Below are 20319 nucleotides of genomic sequence, written 5' to 3'. Positions count from 1 at the left end.
GCTGAAGTGACGTCTTCCTGTGGCATAGATACGCGTCACTAGTGCATGTTCTCTGCACACGTTTGCATCCCTGGAGCTAAAAAGAGCTGTGCTCCCAGGGGGTAGTTAACCCACCATTTGATCCTGCTTCTTGTTATTTCAAAGGGGCGTTCCGCAGTGCTTCCAGTGAGTTCTAAAGACTCGAAGTGTTATGGAATAAATTTGCTTATGGTGATGGATGGACATTTTGACAACCCCAGTGCTTTGCTTCCGAAGCATTTTTATGACCGCTTGATATCACCAAACAGTGAAATGGCACAGGGCACCAATAAACACGGGGCATAGCCCTCTCAGGTTGCAGAGCGATTAGGTGACTGGTTTAAAACTGCCCAGCAACCTGGTGACAGGCAAATTGGGTTGCCATTAGGCCACGCTCTTTTACACGGAGGCAGAAGGAAGCCGAGGGCCGTCTCTGCCCATCTGTCTTTAATTAGAAACAAAGGAAGTCAGGACTTTTGATCCACTTGAGAAAAACAGTGAAACTTGACGACCTAAATTGAAATTCCCTGCCACCAAAAGTCCGCGTGAATGAGCTTTTGGAGGGCCAGCCCCATTGTAAACATTTCTGACGTGGCTGTCTGCGGGTAGCGGTTACAGAGTAGAAGTGACAGGAGCCTCTGGAAGCTGTTGGGAGAGAGCAGGGGACAGAGGTCCTGGCAGCTGTCCCTTGCCTGCCTGGGAGCGGTCAGGCCAGCCCTCTGCCCTTTGCACTCTCCTCCCACAGAGAAAACAAAACAAAACAAAGCATACCTCTTCTTGGCCCCAACCCAAATACAAAGCCAGAAAACAAAAGTCCTGGAGCCCAAATGTGCTCAGTCCAGTGAAGCACATGCCACCTCAGAAATGCTCCCTCACCAAAGACCGGTTTCCTTCCTGATGAGTGGCAGCCATCAGGGCCCTTGTCCTTGGTGTCAGGAAGCTTCCGGGTGGTCCCATGTCCTCTGGGAACTCTGTTGGTGTCCTGGTTTCAGTTTCCGGGGTTTTCCGCTTGCCTGGGAGATCCAGGGAAACGGAACTCGCTGAGGAAGCGAGTGCCAGCCCGCTGGGCCCTGGATGGTCGCTGCAGACAGAGGGAAGGCAAAGCTCATTAGGCTTCCTGCCCCTTTCCGGAACATCAGTGCTGCTCAGCAGCACGCACACCCTCCCCCCACCCCCACCCCCATCTTGGAGGGGCAGGCTTTTGAACTTCGGATCCCTTGTACGCTTGCACCAGAGAGATACTCCACTTAAACTTTCAAAGCACTTTAGACTGGTTTATACATTTTTTATGAGTGCCTCTCAGTCTCCTCACGCCTCAGCCCGGTGTCAGAACTGCTTCCACCCTAAAGACCCCAGTCAGCTGTGCCCCCTCGGATGGATCCCTGCACGCTTTAATGTGCCCCTCTAATTGGAAGTATGCAGACGAACCGTCCCCTGCAATTTGGTGCAGGAGCTGAGCCCTGTATCTCACGGCAAGGGGAGAGGGCCGCTGCTGCAGGGACGGAAATGGCTCAAGTGAACCTTTTACGTGGACTGTCCTCCCCGGGGGAACACAGAGAATGCAGAAACCAGCTGTGGTGAAAATTCAATCATCTTCAACATCTCCAACTTCCTCAGTCCTGGTTTCGTCCTGCCAAACACTGGCTGCAGTACCAAAGACAACCCCAAACCAAACCACAAGCATGCTGCCATCACACCGGTGCACCCGCATGGCCACCCCACGCCAGGCAGAGTCTAACTGGGTTCTACTCCCTGGGGCTTTTGAAACTGTGATTCTTACAGGAGCAGAGCCTCACAGGCCTGCCTTTCTCAGCACCAACTGACGGGTGGGTCTGAACTGCCACCCTTTGGGGGAACAGCTGAAAATAAATGCTTGGTGCCACCCAGGGACCTAAGGGGAGGTAAGGTGGGGGCTTTTAGTGTTCACACAAAGGCTCTGATCGGTAGAAAATGGCCCGAGGATATAACTTTGGAGACTGGGAAAGCAAAAGCAGAAAGGATGCCGGCAGCTTCTAGAAGATTCAGTGGAGGGATTGTCCAATCATAGAAAGCGTTGAGAAGTGTCAGCAAGGGAACCGAGCAGCCTGAATGTCCCCAGGTCAGAGAAGGCCCTTAACCTGCTCTCTAACAATCAGATCCCGGAAGCACAGTCCAGGAATCGAAATGAGCAGGAATCATTTCATACCTGCCCAGCCCATCAAAATGAGCCTCTTTTCTGAAGACAGGCAGAACATGCGTTCCCTGAAACAAGACAGGAGGGACACACGTTCCCTGAAGCAGAGGCCAGGGTGAGATGCCAAGAGGAAATCAATCACTGTCCATCTCTCTGTTATAGGGCATTCCAGGGAGCCTGAGTGGATATCAGATGAGCCTCTCCCCATCGTGGCTACGTGTGCATTGTAGGAAGATCAAGCAATGCTGGTTTCAGGGTGCCGCATGCATTTAGGGCAGGCATTTGACCAAACATCAGGAACCCATGGGTGGCACGAATGGCAAATGAGCTTGGCCATTAAGCTAAACGCTGTGGGTTTGAGTCCAGCCATCTAGAAGTATCTCAGAGAGAGGCCTGGTCAACTGCTTCCCCAAACTTCAGCCACGCAAACCCCTCTGGAGCGCAAGTCTACCCTGGTACACATGGCATTGCCCTGTATTGGAATCCACTCGACAGTCACTTAAAAAAAAATCCATCAGCCTGCAAGTTGGCTTCCTTCTCTCTTTTCAGTTGCTTTCCCCCACCCCCATCATATTGTGTCCCTAAGCCTTGCATTCAGAAGACCTATCCTTAGACCAAGAAGAATGGAATGGAGATAATGTTGGGAGTGTGTGGGCCTGAGCAGATAAGAGCTGTCCCTGCAGATCACCTGGGGGCTCTCTGGCAGGAGTGACAATCTTGAATCAAAACCACTTGGATCTTATCTATAGTGTGCTTTGACCTTCTAGTGCAACTAATATAACTGCTTCTGTCTGGTTGGCAGAAGTACCCAGTACGTTTTTTTCAGCCATGACCTTGACTTCTCTCTCTCTCTTTTAAACCTTTGTTCCACCAGGCCCCTCCCTGGATGTAGTTTGGTTCCTCAGGTCAAAGCCATTAGAAGCAAACACTTGGCAGGTACGGACCTCTTATCCTTAGGATGGAGGGGCTTCTGCGTGGAGATCTAATCTTGGCTGATCTTGGCCCTTTCTGTGAGCTTGTGTGTGTGGGCCCCAACTGCGGCCAGCTGGATGAATGTCACCAGGGAGACCCTCTCAGCACAGCAGGTCATTTCCTTTCTCAGGCTAAAGGCACAAGAGTTGTATCAACTAGGGCAACAAGAGAAAGTAGGCCGATACAGAAACTTCTGGCTGGAAGAAGGAAGCTATTGGAGGCTGTATTCTCATTATTTTTAAAAGGTGTCTGAGATTCACAATGAGAAAGAGTCCTCATCTCCATTTTGGGTGGCGTTGGATGTATCTATTTGCCTCCTGTTTCTCATGAAGAACTCAGTCTGTTTCCAAACCCTGTAACTCACCCAAATTCACACCTAGGCACCGGCTTTTCATATGCAAATCCCCCCCCCCTTAAGAATCGGCCTATTCCTAGTTGGTGCCAGCTGCCAATATTTCCAAATTTGTGTGGCCCAGGTTGTGGATAAAGCGGGGCCAAAGCTAGGCTGCCACCTGCCCCAGGAGCAGCTCCTCACAGGTTCTGCCTGGAATCTTTCAGGAGGGAGACAGGTCTTCGATTCTACCATCGGGATAAGGACAATATGGCATCTGACTGAAGAAGGTGCTCCCTGAACACTCTCCATCCAGATTCAATGAATGATACATATTCTTGCCTGGGGTCAGGAAGCTGAGAACAGGTTTGGGAATGACATGGCGAGTCCAGAGCGGGAGGACGCTGGGTCACCCGGAAGGGGGAGAGGGCATCTGGGAGTAAACAACAAGCGCATGCCAGGAAGATGGAGACAGTTTCACGCACTCCACAGTTTTCCTGGTCGGCGATTTTCTTGTCATCAGCAGAGCGCAGAGCGGGCCTCCTGGCAGGCCTTCTCAGGGGGAGGGACGCTGCCTTTCTCCTTCCCAGCATTACTAATGGAGGCTTCGCTCCCTGGAGCAACAAGGTCAATGGCGCCCAGAGCCGGCTCATTCACTGATCTGAGCAGAGCCCCACCTCAGCAGAACTGGGAGTAGGCTGATGTCCTGGGGAGGTCCAGTTCTCCAGGATCCATTGTTGAACTCACTCGATTTGACTCTCTGCTACAGGTTTAGAGTTTTCTCTTAAGTTTAAATAAATTCAATGAAGCTAGCACATGGTGACTAAATAAAGAAAATGAAATTGATGTAAACACAAACACATGAATTTAAACTTCTTTAGAGTTAAAAAAATTTTTATTTATAGGCATCTCTCTAAGCTTGCCTATCTTATTAAAATTAAAGTCATCATCTATTCAAAAGAAAAAGATTTACAGCCTAAGAAAGCCCAAGCTCCTTCTACTCCTTCAGAATCGACTTGGTGGAGATACGCCCCTCCCTCTTTCCCTTACTGCTCACTCCCCTTGGTGAATTGAACCCTGGGGAGCTCTCCTCCCCACTTCCCCCTCTCCTCTTTGACAGGTCGGGTGGGGAGGAAACATAAGGGACCCGGCACTAACTTCTCTCATAATTGCTACTTACCCATTTTGCCAAAAATCGCAGCCGGCAGAAACACATGGTGCACAAATAAAAGGGAAGTTTACTATGGAGATACCTGGGAGTGGACTGGGCTGGATTAGTCAGTAACTGGTTGAACAGACTGGCTTCCAGCTAGTTGATGCTTCACCTTGAGCCACCATTAGAAGGGTTGCCAGAAAATCCCGGAATTACCGGTATCCATTGTCTCTAAAATATTTTGAGTAGTCACCTCATAAGCACCATTTGTTTGCCCTGTCAGTGTTTATTCGGACGAACGCTAAGTCAGGCCCTTGTATCCCTTTAACAATAGTTCCATAGTTATGTTTACGATCTTAGTTGGATGTTGTCCTTTAGTTCTTGGGCGATGTTATGTCTTAGAAATCATCTAACATAGGAGCACAAATAGGGACTGTTATTCCATGCATCGGATTCATGACTGAAACCCCTGTGAATGTATTTCATAACAGCCTCTCCCTGCCTGGGAAAGCAACAAGCTCGAATGGTAGTATTATATTTATATTTCCAAGTCAGGGCTATTTCTCTTACTGCTTCTGCTTCTAAAATCGGTTCCCAAGAAAGGGCATGAAATATCAAAATAGCATTTTCAATATCTTCCAAGCCTTTAATGCTCGCGTCTCAGCAAGAACGTATGCAACCAGTGAGCAAACTGCCTCTTTGTCAAACATAAATGTGCCAAATTAGAAGGCAGCTCCCTTTCCAGCGAAATTGTCTCAGCATGTAGACCAGCAGGAAGAATGTTTCTGAGAGGAGAGAGGCACCAACCCCCCCCCCCACTCAAAACAACAACAACAAACCCAACAACCTTTACGTTATCTTTCCCGCAGGGCAGTATATTAAATCTCAGAGTGAAATGGGGAGGCATTCGTGGCGAAATGGTACATTTTCTTTCACCAACTCGATATTGAAACACGTTTGATGCTTTGAGCCGCGTCCATGAATGTTCCACTGAGTCACAGCCAGGCCCGGGCTCTTCCCACCCAGGCCGAGGGAATGTTCACGAATCCTGAAACAGGACTCCTCGCTCCCATCTCCACAGGCCTGACCTCCTCCAGACCTGCCCTGACTCTGCATACATGCTTCTCCGGAGACACGGTTTTGTCTCGTCTGGCGAGCAATGTAATTAGAAAGCCATTTGGCCCACACACACAGCTTCCCTCGGCACTTGGCACGGCCGCCACCTGCTTCTGGCAGGGCCGGTTTTCTTCTGGTTGGCCGTTCTCCGAGCTGTCTGGCAGCTCGTGGAACCCATTCCGTGCTTCTTCAGATGCCCGGCTCAGGTAGAGTCAGGTGTTGTCTGCTCAGAAGCCCAGTGCCAACCACGTGTTTCCCCCTGGCCCCTGGGCATTGACAAAGGAGGCTCAGTGCCATAACCTGTTTTACACCCTGTCCATCTACACTCCTGTCTTCATTACAGAGAGCCAGAGGGTGTGAGGCTTCTTGTGGTCTATCTCACCCCCTGAAAAAACTCATATTGCTCTCAACTTTCCCCACCATGTCCCCAAATGCCAGTCACTCAGGCTCCAGGCTTGAACTCCAAAAAAACCAAACCACTCAATTCCACTTCATAGTGAGCCTACAGGACAGAGTAAAACTGCCCCTCTGCATTTCTGAGACTGAAACTCTCTATGAGCGTAAAAAGCCTCATCTTTATCCCTCGGAGAGACTGGTGGTTTCGTACTGCTGACCTCTCAGTTAGCAGCCCAATGCTTAACACATGATGCCAGCAGATCTGAAGTCATCTTTACTTTAGTCCTCTCCATTTCTCCCGACAGCCAGCCATCACATTGTTGCAGCCTCTAGATTTGGTCAAGATGTTTCTGCTTTCTTTTCACACCTTCATTCAACCCTGAAATAGCCTCTTGGTTGTTTCTCTCTCGACTCAATTCCACTTCCTCCACTTCTTGTGCGACCCAATGGTCAGATGACTTTCCCAAACACACAGCAGAGCTACGGTGAGGGTGTCAACCTCCTGCTCATCGATCTCCAATGTCAGACTCACGGTGAGCCTACAGGACAGAGTCAAAGCGCCCTCGTGGGGAGCAGAAAGTCGGATCTTTCTGAGACCAACTCATTATGGGACCAACACTCTTTACAGGAGTAGAAAGTCTCATCTTTTTCCCTTGGTAGTTTCAAACTGCCGACCTTACAGTTAGCAGCAGCCCATGACACCACCAGGGCTCCCGTGAAGTGTGCAGGCAGAGACAGACCTGGAATTTGTAAGGACCATGGTTCAGACAAGGTTGGAGTGTTCTTTAAGTAAAATAAGCAATACCAACAACCAGCCAGTGGCCAGTGAGCTTGTTTAGACTTGTGGTGAGCCCCTTGAGTATCAGAGTAGAGACGTGTGCTCCTTGGAGCTTCCCTGGGGGATCTCTCCACAGCAGATCACAAGGAGCCTCTGGGTGGATTCACACCACCAAGCTTTCTGTTTGTAACTGAATGCTTAACTGTTCACATCACCCAGGGAGACAAGAAGGCAAAATATCAAAATAAAGTGAGAAAGATAGTATTATATTAGAATTATGGAAAAAAAAAAGAAATACAAACAAATTTTTTTTCAAGTGAGAAAAGAACTCACAACAACTGACAAAGTGGGGGAATTCACACCACAAGCATCACCGTCCGGAAAGGAACACACTTTTATTGATCACTTGCTGCCACCCCTGTGTCAGAATGGACTCTGTGGCAGTGAGTTTGGTTTGGGATGACACTTTTATGACACTGGGCACACTCTCGGGAACTCTGGTGACCCAGTGGCTTAGTGGACACTAGTTGAGCGGCTAACAACAAGGTTAGGAGTTTGAAACCACTAGCTGCTCCTTGGGAGAAAGAAGAAGCCATCTGCTCCCGTCGAACTTGGCAGCTTCAGAAACTGCTGGGGGCAATTCTAGTCAGCCTGAGGGGGTCACTTTACGTCCACATCAACTCGACAGTAGTGAGATTGGTTGGGTTTTAGTGGCACCGTGGTTAAGTGCTGGAGAAAATGGATTTTCTCCGTGGGAGAAAGATGTGGCATTGAGATTACAGCCCTGGAAACCCGGCAGGACCGTTCTATTCTGTCCTATGGGTGGCTTGAAGGCAATCCGAGTTATGGCACTGTGTCCACTACATTTTTAGCTGTGTACTTTTGAACATCTCTTCATGGAAAAAAATTGTGTAATATTTTCTCTAGCAAGAATAGATCAATTATTGCCTCTTGTAAAATTGATCACAATGCAGTTTTTGTTTTGTTTTTAGAAAAGTTTCATCTTCCTCCTCAAATAAATTTTTAGGATTGTTGCCAACTCAGGACAAACCTCTTGCCTACGTGAACTGTCAGAAATGTGTTCCCTCAGAGAGAGACCAGGTTTGAACCCGATGCACCAAGACGTGAATACAACATTCCAGCATGTACCAGGGAACCAATAGAGAGGTCTGCGGGGCCGGCCCCAATCCCGACTATGTGGACACGCCCCCTTCAGAAGAATGCACTTCAGAGGACAGCACTGGGGCTACAGCTTGGGGAGAGGGGAGCGTCTGATTGAAGCACACGGGAGAAATGAAAAGGGAAGGAGAGGGAGGGGAGCACATCCTGGCCCACCAAGCCCTGAGGACGATGTTCCTGCTCAGAGCAGCCAACGCACACAGAGGACCATAGAGCCAACCCCGCCATGAAACACGATGTTCCTCACTAAACCATAGCACAGCGAGGGACAACACTGGAGACACAGTGCAGGAATTGTGCACAATCTGATCCCATCACACTGGGGCGAAACATTAAGGGCATGCAACAGAGCAGCAAGGGGAGCAAAGTGATGAAATCCATGGGGAGTACCAAAAATAGACTTTGGAGATAGAGTGTGGCACCCCATCAGACTCAACTGGAAACCGTGAATAAAGGCCAACAAACAGACCTTGAACTATGTATAGGCCTTTCCATTTTTGTCAATGACTTTCTTTTTGTTGTTGCTGTTGTTGTTGTTATTGTTTTGTTGGTCTTGACTTCCTTTGTTGTTTTATTTGGCTTTGCCATTTTTTTTGCGCTTATTAATGTATCTGCATGTCTATGTAGATAAGCTAGGTGGGATAAATAATTCGGAGATGAAAAGAATGAGACCAATGGTTCTGGGGGGATACGGGAGAAGGGGAGATATGAGAAAGGAAGGGGGGCGGGGAAACCTACCCAGGAACAAGGGAACAACAAATGAACTAAAATCAATGGAGAGAAGGACGTTGGATGCCTAGTGGGGCTCAATCAAGGGCAATGTAGCAGCGAGGAATTACTAAACCCGAATGAAGGCCAGACATGATAGTGGGACAAGAGGAAAGTAAAAGGAAATAGAGGAAAGAACCGGGAGGCAAAGGACATTTATAGAAGTCTAAATATAGGCATGCATATATGTAAATATATATATATAACGAGAGGAGAACAGAACTATGTACTCATATCTATATGTTTAGAATTAAGGTTGAAGGTAGACATTGGGCCTCAACTTAAGTACTCCCTCAACACAAGAACACTTTGTTATAACAATCCAGCATTCTCTGATGCTTACCTACCTGACACAATTGCTGAAGACAAAATGGGTGCATAAGTAAATGTGGTGAAGAAAGTTGATGGTGCCCGACTATAGCATCTGGGGTCTTAAAGGGTTGAAAATAAACAAGCGACCATCTATCTGAGAAGCAACAAAGTCCACATGGAAGAAGCACACCGGCCTGTGTGATCATGAGTTGTCGATGGGATCAGGTACCAGGCATCTAAGACCCAGAGAAGCATACCCAAGGTGAATATGTGTGTGTGGGGGGGTGTAGTGGACACCCAGTGTCCATCTGTAGGCAATTGGACATCCCCCTACAGAGGGGTCGCAGGGAAGAAATGAGTCAGTCAGGGATAGCACCGATGAAACACACAACTTTCCTCTAGTTCTTTGGTGCTTCCTTCCCCCTACTATCATGACCTCAATTCTACCTTACAAATCGAATTATACCAGACTATGCACACTGCTACAGATAAGAGCCTACAAAACAGGGAATCCAGGATAGATACCCACCCACCCCCGCCCCAAGGATCAACAACGAGAGTAGAGATACCAGGCGGATTAGGGGGAGAAAGGGGGAATTGATCACAAGGATCAACCTATAACCCCATCTCAGAGGGACAAACAATGGAAAAGTGGGTGAGGAGCGATGGAGGATGATGTAAGATATGAAAATAATAATCTGTAACTTATCAAGGCTTCATGAGGGAGGGAGGGAGGTCAGGGGAAGAAATGGGGAGCTGGTAGCAGGGGCTCAAGTGGGAAGAGAATGCTTTGAAAATGATGATGGTAGCATATGTGTAAATGTGCTTGACACACTGGATGAATGTATGGATTGTGAGAAGAGATGTAAGAGCCCCCAGTAAAAGTATTTAATTAAAGAAAAAACGAAATGTGTTCCCTCTCTCTCGATGTGGCTCCATGATGATCAGAGATTCTGATCATCACTATGTTGTGTACTTTTAATTAAAAAAATAAAGGGGGAAAAAGTACGATGCGCTTATGTATGAGGGACTTCAAAATCATTTAAAAAATGAACTTAAAAGATCATGGAATTTTCCCATGAATTATTTCAGAACCCTTGTATACGTTGCACTGTCAAGTATAAATCTAACAGACCATTTTGGTTCAACACTGATTAAAAGTACCATTTTCACTTCCAATTTTACAAAAATAGTGTTTGAAAGAATTTACCACAGATTAGTTTATGACTCTGTCCATTTCAAAGTTGATTTCTCCTGCTGGGCACTGTCCAATCGTGACCCTATAGGACAGGGTAGAACTACCCTTGTGGGTTTTTGACACTGTAACTTTCTCACTCATTGTCATAAAATTGATGCCAACTCATTGTAACCATATAGGACACATAGACCTGCCCCTATGAGCTTCAGAGACTGTAACTCTTTATGGGTGTAGCAATCCTTGTCTTTCTCCCATGGAGTAGCTGGTGGTTTTGAACTGATGACCATGCAGTTAGCAGCCCAGCCAGTAACCACTATGCCACCAGGGGTCCAGAGGCCCTTACTTAGCGAGCTTGTGTCCTAATCTTGGAGAATTTCCACAGTGAGTAGTAGGCATATTCCTGTACTCGTATCAATTTAGCAGTGCTCAGAAGAAACAGTCTATGTATATGTAATCCCTAAACCCAAACTAAATTTATCCCTAACTCAACTCTCCCCTAGCCAGATCTCCAAAAGGCCCATGGCCCTCCAACACCATTCAGCAGGGGGGTGGGAGTGGTGGTAATATAGAATGAGCATTGGAGTGGAAAGAGACAGTGGTCTGCACTGATTATGGTAAAAATAAGTTAGCAAAACAACACCAAGAAAAACAAAAACGGACCTGAACACTTTTTAAGGCTGCTCAGGGTCTTGGGAGGAATCCGTGCACGAGAGAGACCCTGAAGCTCAAGCGTCATTCATTTCACAGCAAATTCACCTGTGTCTAGGAGTCAAATCAGGTGGGAAACCCTTTAATAAGAATGCCCAGGAGAGAGGACCCAGGGGTGGAGAGAGACACTCCTGGCTAATGAGATGTCCAGATACTCTAATCACTCAGGGTTTCCCCTGAAGTAGCGAGGGCCCGCATCCACATGTTTCATGTCATCTGCATGTTTTTAATGAGCGGGCTCATGAAAATTAATATTTACCTGATAGAGAGGTCAGTGTGCTGTACTATGATGAGTTCGGTGTGGTTTTGCTGCTGGAAGCTTTGCCACTGGCATTTCAAATACCAGGGGCTCTGGCTGAAGCAGAACTCGCAGTCCATTTGAGGCCTGGCAATCCGCTTCTGAAAAACGAGTCCACGGAACTGCACGGTCACAGTGAAATCTTGTCCGATTGCGTGCGGCGAGGGGCGCGCCCTGGGTGGGAAGGCACTCAAAGCACACAGTGGCCGTGACAATGGAGTCCCTCATAACAGCAATCATGACGATGGTGCCAGGATCTTCACTTTGTCCTCCATGTAACGACACGCACTCCTGACCCTTGTGTGCAACAAACGACGCATGTCCTCAATGGGCGGCGAACACGGCAGGTTGGGGTTGTGTTTACTTAACACTGTCACTTTCCAAAATTGAAAAACAAAAAACACCATCGGAATTGTCCTAATGTCTTTCACACCTGACATCCTGAGGATCTGTTTAATTTGGCTCTCTGGCTACCTGCATAGATGCTGAGAACTGGAAGTGACAGGGGAAATCACCTCATTACATTTAGACACACACAATGTCCCAGGATTTTTTCCCCCAGAGCATGATGGAATTAATGAGGGAGGAACATTAAATGGATTAGACACATGCACACGGTCTAAACACTTTGAGTCATCTCTCTAACTATAAGCACCATCCTTCACCTCCACCTCAGCTCTAGCTATCCCTACAATTGCCTTGCCTGGGATTAATTCCCACCCTTTGTCTGTCCCTTTGGTGTACTGTGGCAGCTATGTGTTGCTGTGATGCTGGAAGCTCTGTCACTGGTATGGCCAGCCGGGTCACGCAAAGCGAATAGGTTTCGGCGGAACTTCCAGACTAAGAACAGATAACCAAGAAGGACTTGGCTCCACACTTTGGAGGAAGAAGACCTTATGCAGAGGTTCAAAGCATGCTCAAAGACGGAAAGCCCAAACAAAGGAAGCAGAACACTGTTGGAGGTACTGTGGGCTACGGGCCCCTCAGGTCCGAAGGCATTTGAAATGTGACTGAAGAGGAGCTGGTGATGGGAGTTGGACAGAGTCTGTGGGAGGGAAGCCTCCAGGGTCTTCATTTGCTGATGGGGCACGACTCACCGTAGAGAGAAACAGCTGCAAAATCTCCTAATGATTGGAACTGGGAATGTGCAAAGTACGAATTTAGGAAAATTGGAAGTGGTCAAAAATGAAATGGAATGTATGAAGAGCTGAAATGGACTGGTTTGGGACATTTTGAACCAAGAAATCATATGATTTATTATGCCGGAAATAACACAATCAAGAGGAATGGTGAGGCATTCATTGTCAGAAAGGATCTTGCTAAATTCATCGTGAAGTACAAATGCTATCTGTGATCAGATTATATCAATCCACCTTCTGGGAAATCCATTCAATACAACTATGATTCAACTGTATCCGCCAACCACAAAAGCTTGTGATGAAGACACTGATCAAACATGCAGTCAAGATGCATTGATAGTTATTGGTGATTGGAATGCAAAAGTTAAAAACAAAGAGAAAGGAGCAGTAGTTGGAAAATAAGGATTTGGTGCTAGAAATGAAGCTGGAGATCACATGATAGAATTTTGCAAAACCAATGACTTCATAATAAATATATTTTTCAATAACAAAAAAGGTAAACTGTCCACATGGACTTCTGCAGATGGGATACACAGAAATCAAATTGATTATCTCTGTGGGAAGACATGATGGAGATGCTGAGTACCAGCAGCTGAAATCAGTCTAGGGACCAACTGTGGAACAGACCATCAATTGTTCATTTGTAAGTTCAGGATAAAGCTGAAGAAAATTAAAACAAGTCCACAGTAGCCAAAATATGACCTGACGACTATCCCACCTGAATTTTGAGAGTTGACACGCTGAACACTAAGGACAGAAGACCCAATAAGCCAGCAGTTCTCAACCTGTGGGTCACGACCCCTTTTGGGGTCAAACGACCCTTTCACAGGGGTCGCCTGATTCATAACAGTAGCAAATTTACAGTTATGAAGTAGCAATGAAAATAATTTTATGGTTGGGGGTCAGCACATGAGGAACTGTATTAAAGGGTCGCGGCATTAGGAAGGTTGAGCAACACTGTAATAAGCAGTGGAGGCATCAAGACCATCATTCATAAAGAAAGCACAAGGTCATTAAAAAGGCTGGAAAGAAAGAAAAGATCAAAGTGATGTTAGAAGAGATTCTGAAACTTGCTATTAATTAATCATAGAGTAGCTACGACAAATGGAAGAAAGGATGAAGTCAAGGAGCTGAATAGAAATTTTCAAAGGGCAGCCGGAGAAGACAAAGCCAAATGTTATAACAGAATGTGCAAGGACACAGGACTAGAAAACCCAAAGGAGAGAACCCAGGGAGCAGATCTGAAACCGAAAGAACTCAAGAAAAACTTCAAGACTTGACTTGCAATTTTGAAGGATTTTTGAATAGTGACTAGTGCAGGAAGCATCAAGAGAAGAGGAAAGAATATATAGAGTCACTGTACCGGAAAGAGCTAGTTGACTGGTCACTATTTCCGGAGGTAACAAAAGAGTAAGAACCAATGGTACTGAAGGAAGAAGCTCAAGCTGCACTGAATGCATTAGCCAAAAGCAAGGCTCCAGGAATTGACAGAAGACCCATTGAAATGTTTCTGACAGTTGAAGAAGCACTGGAAGCACTCACACCTCTATGCTTGGAAATTTGGAAGACAGCTACCAGGCCAACTGACTGGAAGAGATCTATATTTGTGCTCACTCCAAAGAAAGGGGACCCAACAGAATGCTCAAACTATAGAACAGTATTATTGATATCGCGCACAAGTAAAATTTGATTTAATATCATCCCACATGGTTGCAATAGCACATTGTCAGGAAACTTCCAGTTCAGGCCAGATTTCGAAGAGGATGTGGAACAAGGGATATCATTGCTGATGTCAGATGGATCTTGGTTCAAAGCAGAGAATACCAGAATGATGCTTGTGGTAGTTACATAATCTAGTTTCAATTTGAGGATTAAGAGTGTAGGGGTAGTGTCTAGCATGTCAATCAGGATATAGCCAATAAGGCCTCTGTGTGGGCGTGGCCTTCTCCTATGGATTCTGGGAACTTCTGTTCTTTCCTCCCTGGTGGCGGGAGATACTATCTCTCTCTGCTCATTCCCTTGGAGACTCTCTACTGACAAGACTCAAGATTCACTCCCTGAGACACTCTATTGACAAGACACATGGCACTTTGCTGATAGACCCTGTACCCTGGGAACTGGAAGAGCGACGTGGAGACCCTTGCCAGTGCTGAGATGCTTACAACCCCACTGGATCCACAAGACTTCCCACCCACTGTCCTGTGATCATCCTGCATTTGGTGTCATTGTATGTATTTCAAGAGTCTGAAGAGGACTTTATAGATGGTATCGGACATATGGGCTAGTATTGGATTTATGGACTTGATCTAGACTGGCTGGGAGGTTTTCTCAATATTCAACTGCTCTTGCATATAAACCTCTTTCTTATACACGAGTGTCTATGAATTTGTTTCTTTAGTCTACCCAGACTAACACAATGCTTACTTGTGTTTAATTGACTATGCAAAGGCATTCAACTGTGTGGACCATAATAAGCTGTAGATAACCCTGAGAAGAATAGGAATTCTGGAAAACTTTAGCGTGCTATTTCAGAACTTGTAGAATACTGCATGTCTTAAATCAGGAAAGGTGCACATCAGGGTTGTATCTTCTCACCGTACGTGCTCAATCTCTATGCTCAGCAAATCGCCAGAGGAGCTGGACTGCATGAAGAAGAGGGTGGCATCAGGATCGGAGGAAGGCTTATGAACAACCTGCAGATGACACAACCTTGCTTGCTGAAGGTGAGGAGGACTTGAAGCACTTGCGGATGCAGCTCAAGCAGAGAGAGAAGATTCCTGGGTCTACCAAGGAAGAAGAAGCACCAGGTTGTTGTTGTTGTTAGGAGCCCTGAAGTCGGTCCTGACTCTTAGTGAGCCTATGTCCCTATGAACATACAACAGAACGAAGCATGCCCCAACCTCCGTCATCCTCCGGTGGTTCTTATGTTTGAGCTCATTGTTACATCCACGGTGTCAATTTTATTATTTAAACCCTTGGGCCACACAGGCTGATGTGCTTCTTCTGTGTGCACTTAGCTGATGCCTCACTGAGGCTGATGTCTTGACAACAAGCCTTTCAGACTCCAGAGCTATTGCTTCCTTTATTTTTCAACAGTTTTATTGGCAATTAATCCACATATCACACAATTCAATCATATCAAGAAGAACTGTACAATCATTACCACAATCACTTTCAGAATATTCTTTCTTTTTTCCCCATGCATAAATCACCTTTAAAATGAATTGTGTAATCACTTTCATTTCTAGTGCTCACCCCCCACCCTTCATTGAAAAAGCTATTGTTTCTGGTAACTGGGCACCATCTCTATTCTTGAACGCATATTTCTATAGAACCCATATCTTCAATTTTCTCTTTATGAGGGTGAGTACTGAGTGGGGCCATGTCATAAGAAGTAATCGTTCTTAGATTAGGGCTATGATTAAGTGTGAGCTCAAATACATTCATCTACCTGTGGTTTATAGATGTCTTTGATTCACTTCTATGTAGTTAGTTATTCAGGGATATGTACTCTTATTATTTATGGCTCTGTTAGTCTGGGTAGACTACAGAAACAAAATTAGGGAGACTTATATATGTGTAAGAAAGAGGTTTATATATAAGAGCAATTCCAGATCAAGTCCATCAGTCCAATATTAGCCCAGATGTCCAATACCAATCTATAAATTCCTATTCAGACTCTTGAAACACATACAATGAAGCCAAATGCAGGAAGATCAAAGGCCAGTGGGTGGAAAGTCTTGTGGATCCAGTGGCAGTAGGCATTTCAGTGCTGGCAGGGGTCTCCACGTGGCTCCTCCGTCTCCAGAGCTCTGGCTACATCTGTGTATCTCCATCAGGCTCACTGTCATCAGTAATGTCGTTCAGGGAGTGAACACGTGTCCCACCTCTAGTGAGCTATTTATCTCCTAGCACCTTCAAATGAGGTCATCAAGCTGCAACCAGATTGACAGGCTAACTGTACCCCTTCACTTGTAATAGTCTCAAATTGACAACAGATGATGTAACTACCACAGATTATGTAACTACCAACAGATTATGTAACTCTACCGTGCCTTAGAGCTTTGGAGTTATCTGTTGGATTTTTGCATATGACCAGTACATGGGAGAAAGAGACCATGGAAAACAATCAAGATTGTTTTTAATGGAACAGGCATCAAAGTGAGGTTGACTATTTCTGCCTAGACTACCCTTTATCAGAACTCAGTCCTATGGTCCTATCTAGCTGCAAAGAAGTCTGGGAAATGTGGTCTAGCTGTGTCCTGGAGGAGAGGGAAATAGACTTCTGGTGAGTACATGAGTGTTTCTGCAGAGAAACTTCATAAGACACATAACCAAAGGCCTTTTCCTACCTCCTGTATTATTTCATCCTCACACTACCTCCTTCTCTTTCCAAGAGGAAGAAAGGAAACACAGAAAGCTTGAATGCGGAATTCAAATCTGGATAAAGCAGCCTCTTCTCTTGACTCTGCCTAATATCTGGCCTACGCCCCCTTCCTGGATGAATACATGGGATGCCTTCTTCCTGGGATTGCTCTCATGACTTGCTCTGAGTTACAGGGCAGACTAGGACAGCCTCTTCCCAGAGGGAGACTCCGCTGGAACACCTGGGATCCATATGCTGCTGGCTTCCTCTGAGTGCAATGGAAGGTATTGGTCTTAAGCCCTAAAAATCCTACAAGGCCTGTTTTTTCTCTCTAAGAAATCTTCTCTCCCCCTTTGCACTATTTGAAGGCTGAATTCAATGGAGTCCACTTTCTCTGACAGCTGACCGGGAATCCTCAGTGGAGGACAGTTGATTTTGGAGCAATGCTTGCGGTCAGTCCTGTAAAGCCCAAGTCTCCTGACCCAGAGGGCACGATGACAACCCCATCTGCTTTTGCAGTTATTCATCTGAGGGACATAATTGTGAAAAGCTTGTCTGAAGTTAAGCTGAGATGTGTGCACGATAACGACACATTCCTTTGGCCACTGATCTCTGCCCTCTTTCTTGTGACTCTTATTTAAAGCTCAAACACTGTGCCTTTCTAGCGTGTGCAAGGTCCAGCAGCAGGGAGATTTTTGTGCCCTCTTTCAGTGTAGCTCACTGTTCGTTCTGCTTTGAAGGTTTTCTTCAGTTCTTTCAGCTTGAGGGATGCCAAGTGTGCTTTTCCAACTCCAGGTCTTTTGGTTATGATATTCTGTCTTCTCAAGCCACGCTTTGAAACTTTCCATCCAGCTCTTTTACGTCATCATTTCTTCCACTCGCTTTATTTCATCTATGTTTTAGAGCAAATTTCAAAATCTCTTCTGTACCTCCTTTGGCCTATTTTAACATTTCCTGTGTTCCCAAGCCATGTTTTACATTCTTCATGTCTGATGTGCTTAGTATCATACAATAGCTCATCTGGTCTTGGTCATCAATGTTCAATGAGTCAATTTTATACTTGAGGCAATCTCAAAATTAAAATGAGATATTCTCAAAGTAAAGTAGTATTTTGACTTTTGTAGATTTTCAAGATTTTTCTTGGGCTTTCAGCCGGAACATGAATACGAGCAACTAAAGGTCTGTCACAGTCAGCCCTGGCCTTGTTTGAGCTGATGATATTGACCCTCTCCATAGTCTCTTTCCAAAGATGTATTTGATTGGCTTTCTATGTATTCCATCTGTCTGTTGAAAAATTATATTTGCAACGAACAAGTTGTTGGTTTTGTAAAATTCTATCATGTGATCTCTTGTAAGATCATGCTTTCCAAATACCAATCCTTTTTCTTTGTTTCTAACTTTCAAGTTCCAATCATCAGTAATTATCAATGCATCTCACTCATGTTTGATCAATGAGACTGAAGAAGTTGGTAGGACTCTTCAGTTTTTCCATCTTTGGCTTTAGTGTTGGGTGTGAAACTCTGAATTTTATATGAACTAGTCTTGTAGGGGTATAGATATTATCCTATCACTGAAAGCATTATACTTCAAGATCGATCTGGAAATGTACTTTTTTGGTGAAGAACGTGACAGCAATTTGTCTTTCCCACCAGAGTGGATCATATGATTGTCTGATTAAAAATGGCCAATATCTATCCACTCTAGCTTACTGATATGTAGGAGTTTGATCCTTGTGCATTCCGTGGCATTTTGGCAACATCCAATTTTCCTAAATCCCGAGTTTGTTCATTAAACATTCTGATTCTTAATGAATATTTGTAACTGTTTCATTTAATTTTGAACTGTGCCACATCAGCAAAGGAAGGTCACAAGTTTCGCTTCAGTCACAACTTCAAGGTCAACTCTATTTTGAGGTCACAGCTCTTCTCCAGTTATATTTTGAATACCTTCCCACTGGAGGGGCTCCTCTTCCGGCGCTACGTCAGACTATTTTCTGCTGCTTTCATCAGGTTTTCCATGGCTAATTTTTCAGAAATGGACTGCCACTTCATTTGTCCTGCTCCGTCTTAGCCCGGGAGTTGTACTGAAACCGGTCCGCCATGGGTGGCTCAGCCGGTATTTGAAATACTGGTGGTATGGCTTCCACTCACAGCATGACAAACTGACAGATGAGTGATGAACCCTTGCTTTGAAATTAGGGAATATAGCTTTCATGTACCTTATTGGTGTTTTTTCTCCTTTCCCTTCTTCTGAACAATGTTGACAGCCTTAAAAACAAACTCTTGTCAATCGAGGTTTACTCCCTCTATACCACAATGGATATGAAGTCCTTCTTTTGGGTTTTGTTCTCAGGTGGAAAGAAAGAAGAACATAATTGACAACAATGGAGTTACATCATCACTTAGACAGACAGCCTGGAGACAGGGCGGCGACAAGACTGGTTTATACAGTGGCACCAAGACACCGTCCTTTTGTTCTACAGATCCTCAGCGGTGTCTCCGCATAGTCACACGTTGTTGCTGCCGTTCCAGACGTCGCATCCTCACATAACTGTGTCTCTTATCTTTTGGGCAGAGGCATGGACTTTATCAGAATCCCCAGCTGACTTCCTCTGGTATCTCATTGTCCTTTACTGGGTCCATTCTTAACTTTACTATCATCACTGACAAAGGGAAATAAAATTATCACGACTGGTTAAGACCAATGATTCTCAAGCTTCAGAATCAATCAGAATCCCTTATCCCCAAATACAGTTCACCAAGCTCCAACTCCCAGAGTTTATGAATATTGGGTATGGGACATGATAATTGGCATTTCTAATAAGTTGCCAAAGAGTGCTGGGGCCCAGTGGTTCGGTCCTTGTCTACTACCCAAGAGGTGGGCAGTAAGAAGATTATAGTTCCCTATAGGCACCTAACAGGGCAGTTTTACTCCATTATGGAAGGTCACTATGGGCTAGGATCCAATTAATGACAACAGATTTGTCTTATTTTTAAATTCTGGATGATTCTGATGCTCTTGGTCTAAGAGTCACACTCTCTGAACCACTGGTTTGGGCCCATCTTGATTTATTTTCTGGGTCTGGGAGACTCCCTTTCTTGGAAGAAAAGTAGGGGTAGGGTTGGTGGAAAATTGGGGGAAATACTACAACAAAGGCATGTTGTCTTATATTTTCAAAATTGTTTTCTGAGTACAAAACCAGAATCTTCCAGCCTTCTTTTCCTGATAATGGCAGATCAAATGTTTTCACGGAAACATTTTCATCATTTTACTTACCATAATTCCTACAGCAAGTCTTGTTCCTTTGAGGTTAATATAAATTCTAAATCCATTAAGGTGTACTGCTTTGATGACGGGGAGTTCAAATGACTTCTTTTCATACATGTACTATCTTTTGCCCTTCTCTGGAAATTC

Source organism: Echinops telfairi, unplaced genomic scaffold (genome assembly GCF_000313985.2).
Source record: "Echinops telfairi isolate 266 unplaced genomic scaffold, ASM31398v2 ScPeMD7_31;HRSCAF=116, whole genome shotgun sequence".
Lineage (NCBI taxonomy): Eukaryota > Metazoa > Chordata > Mammalia > Afrosoricida > Tenrecidae > Echinops > Echinops telfairi.
The sequence above is the reverse complement of the archived record's forward strand: the minus strand, read 5'-3'. Positions refer to the sequence as shown.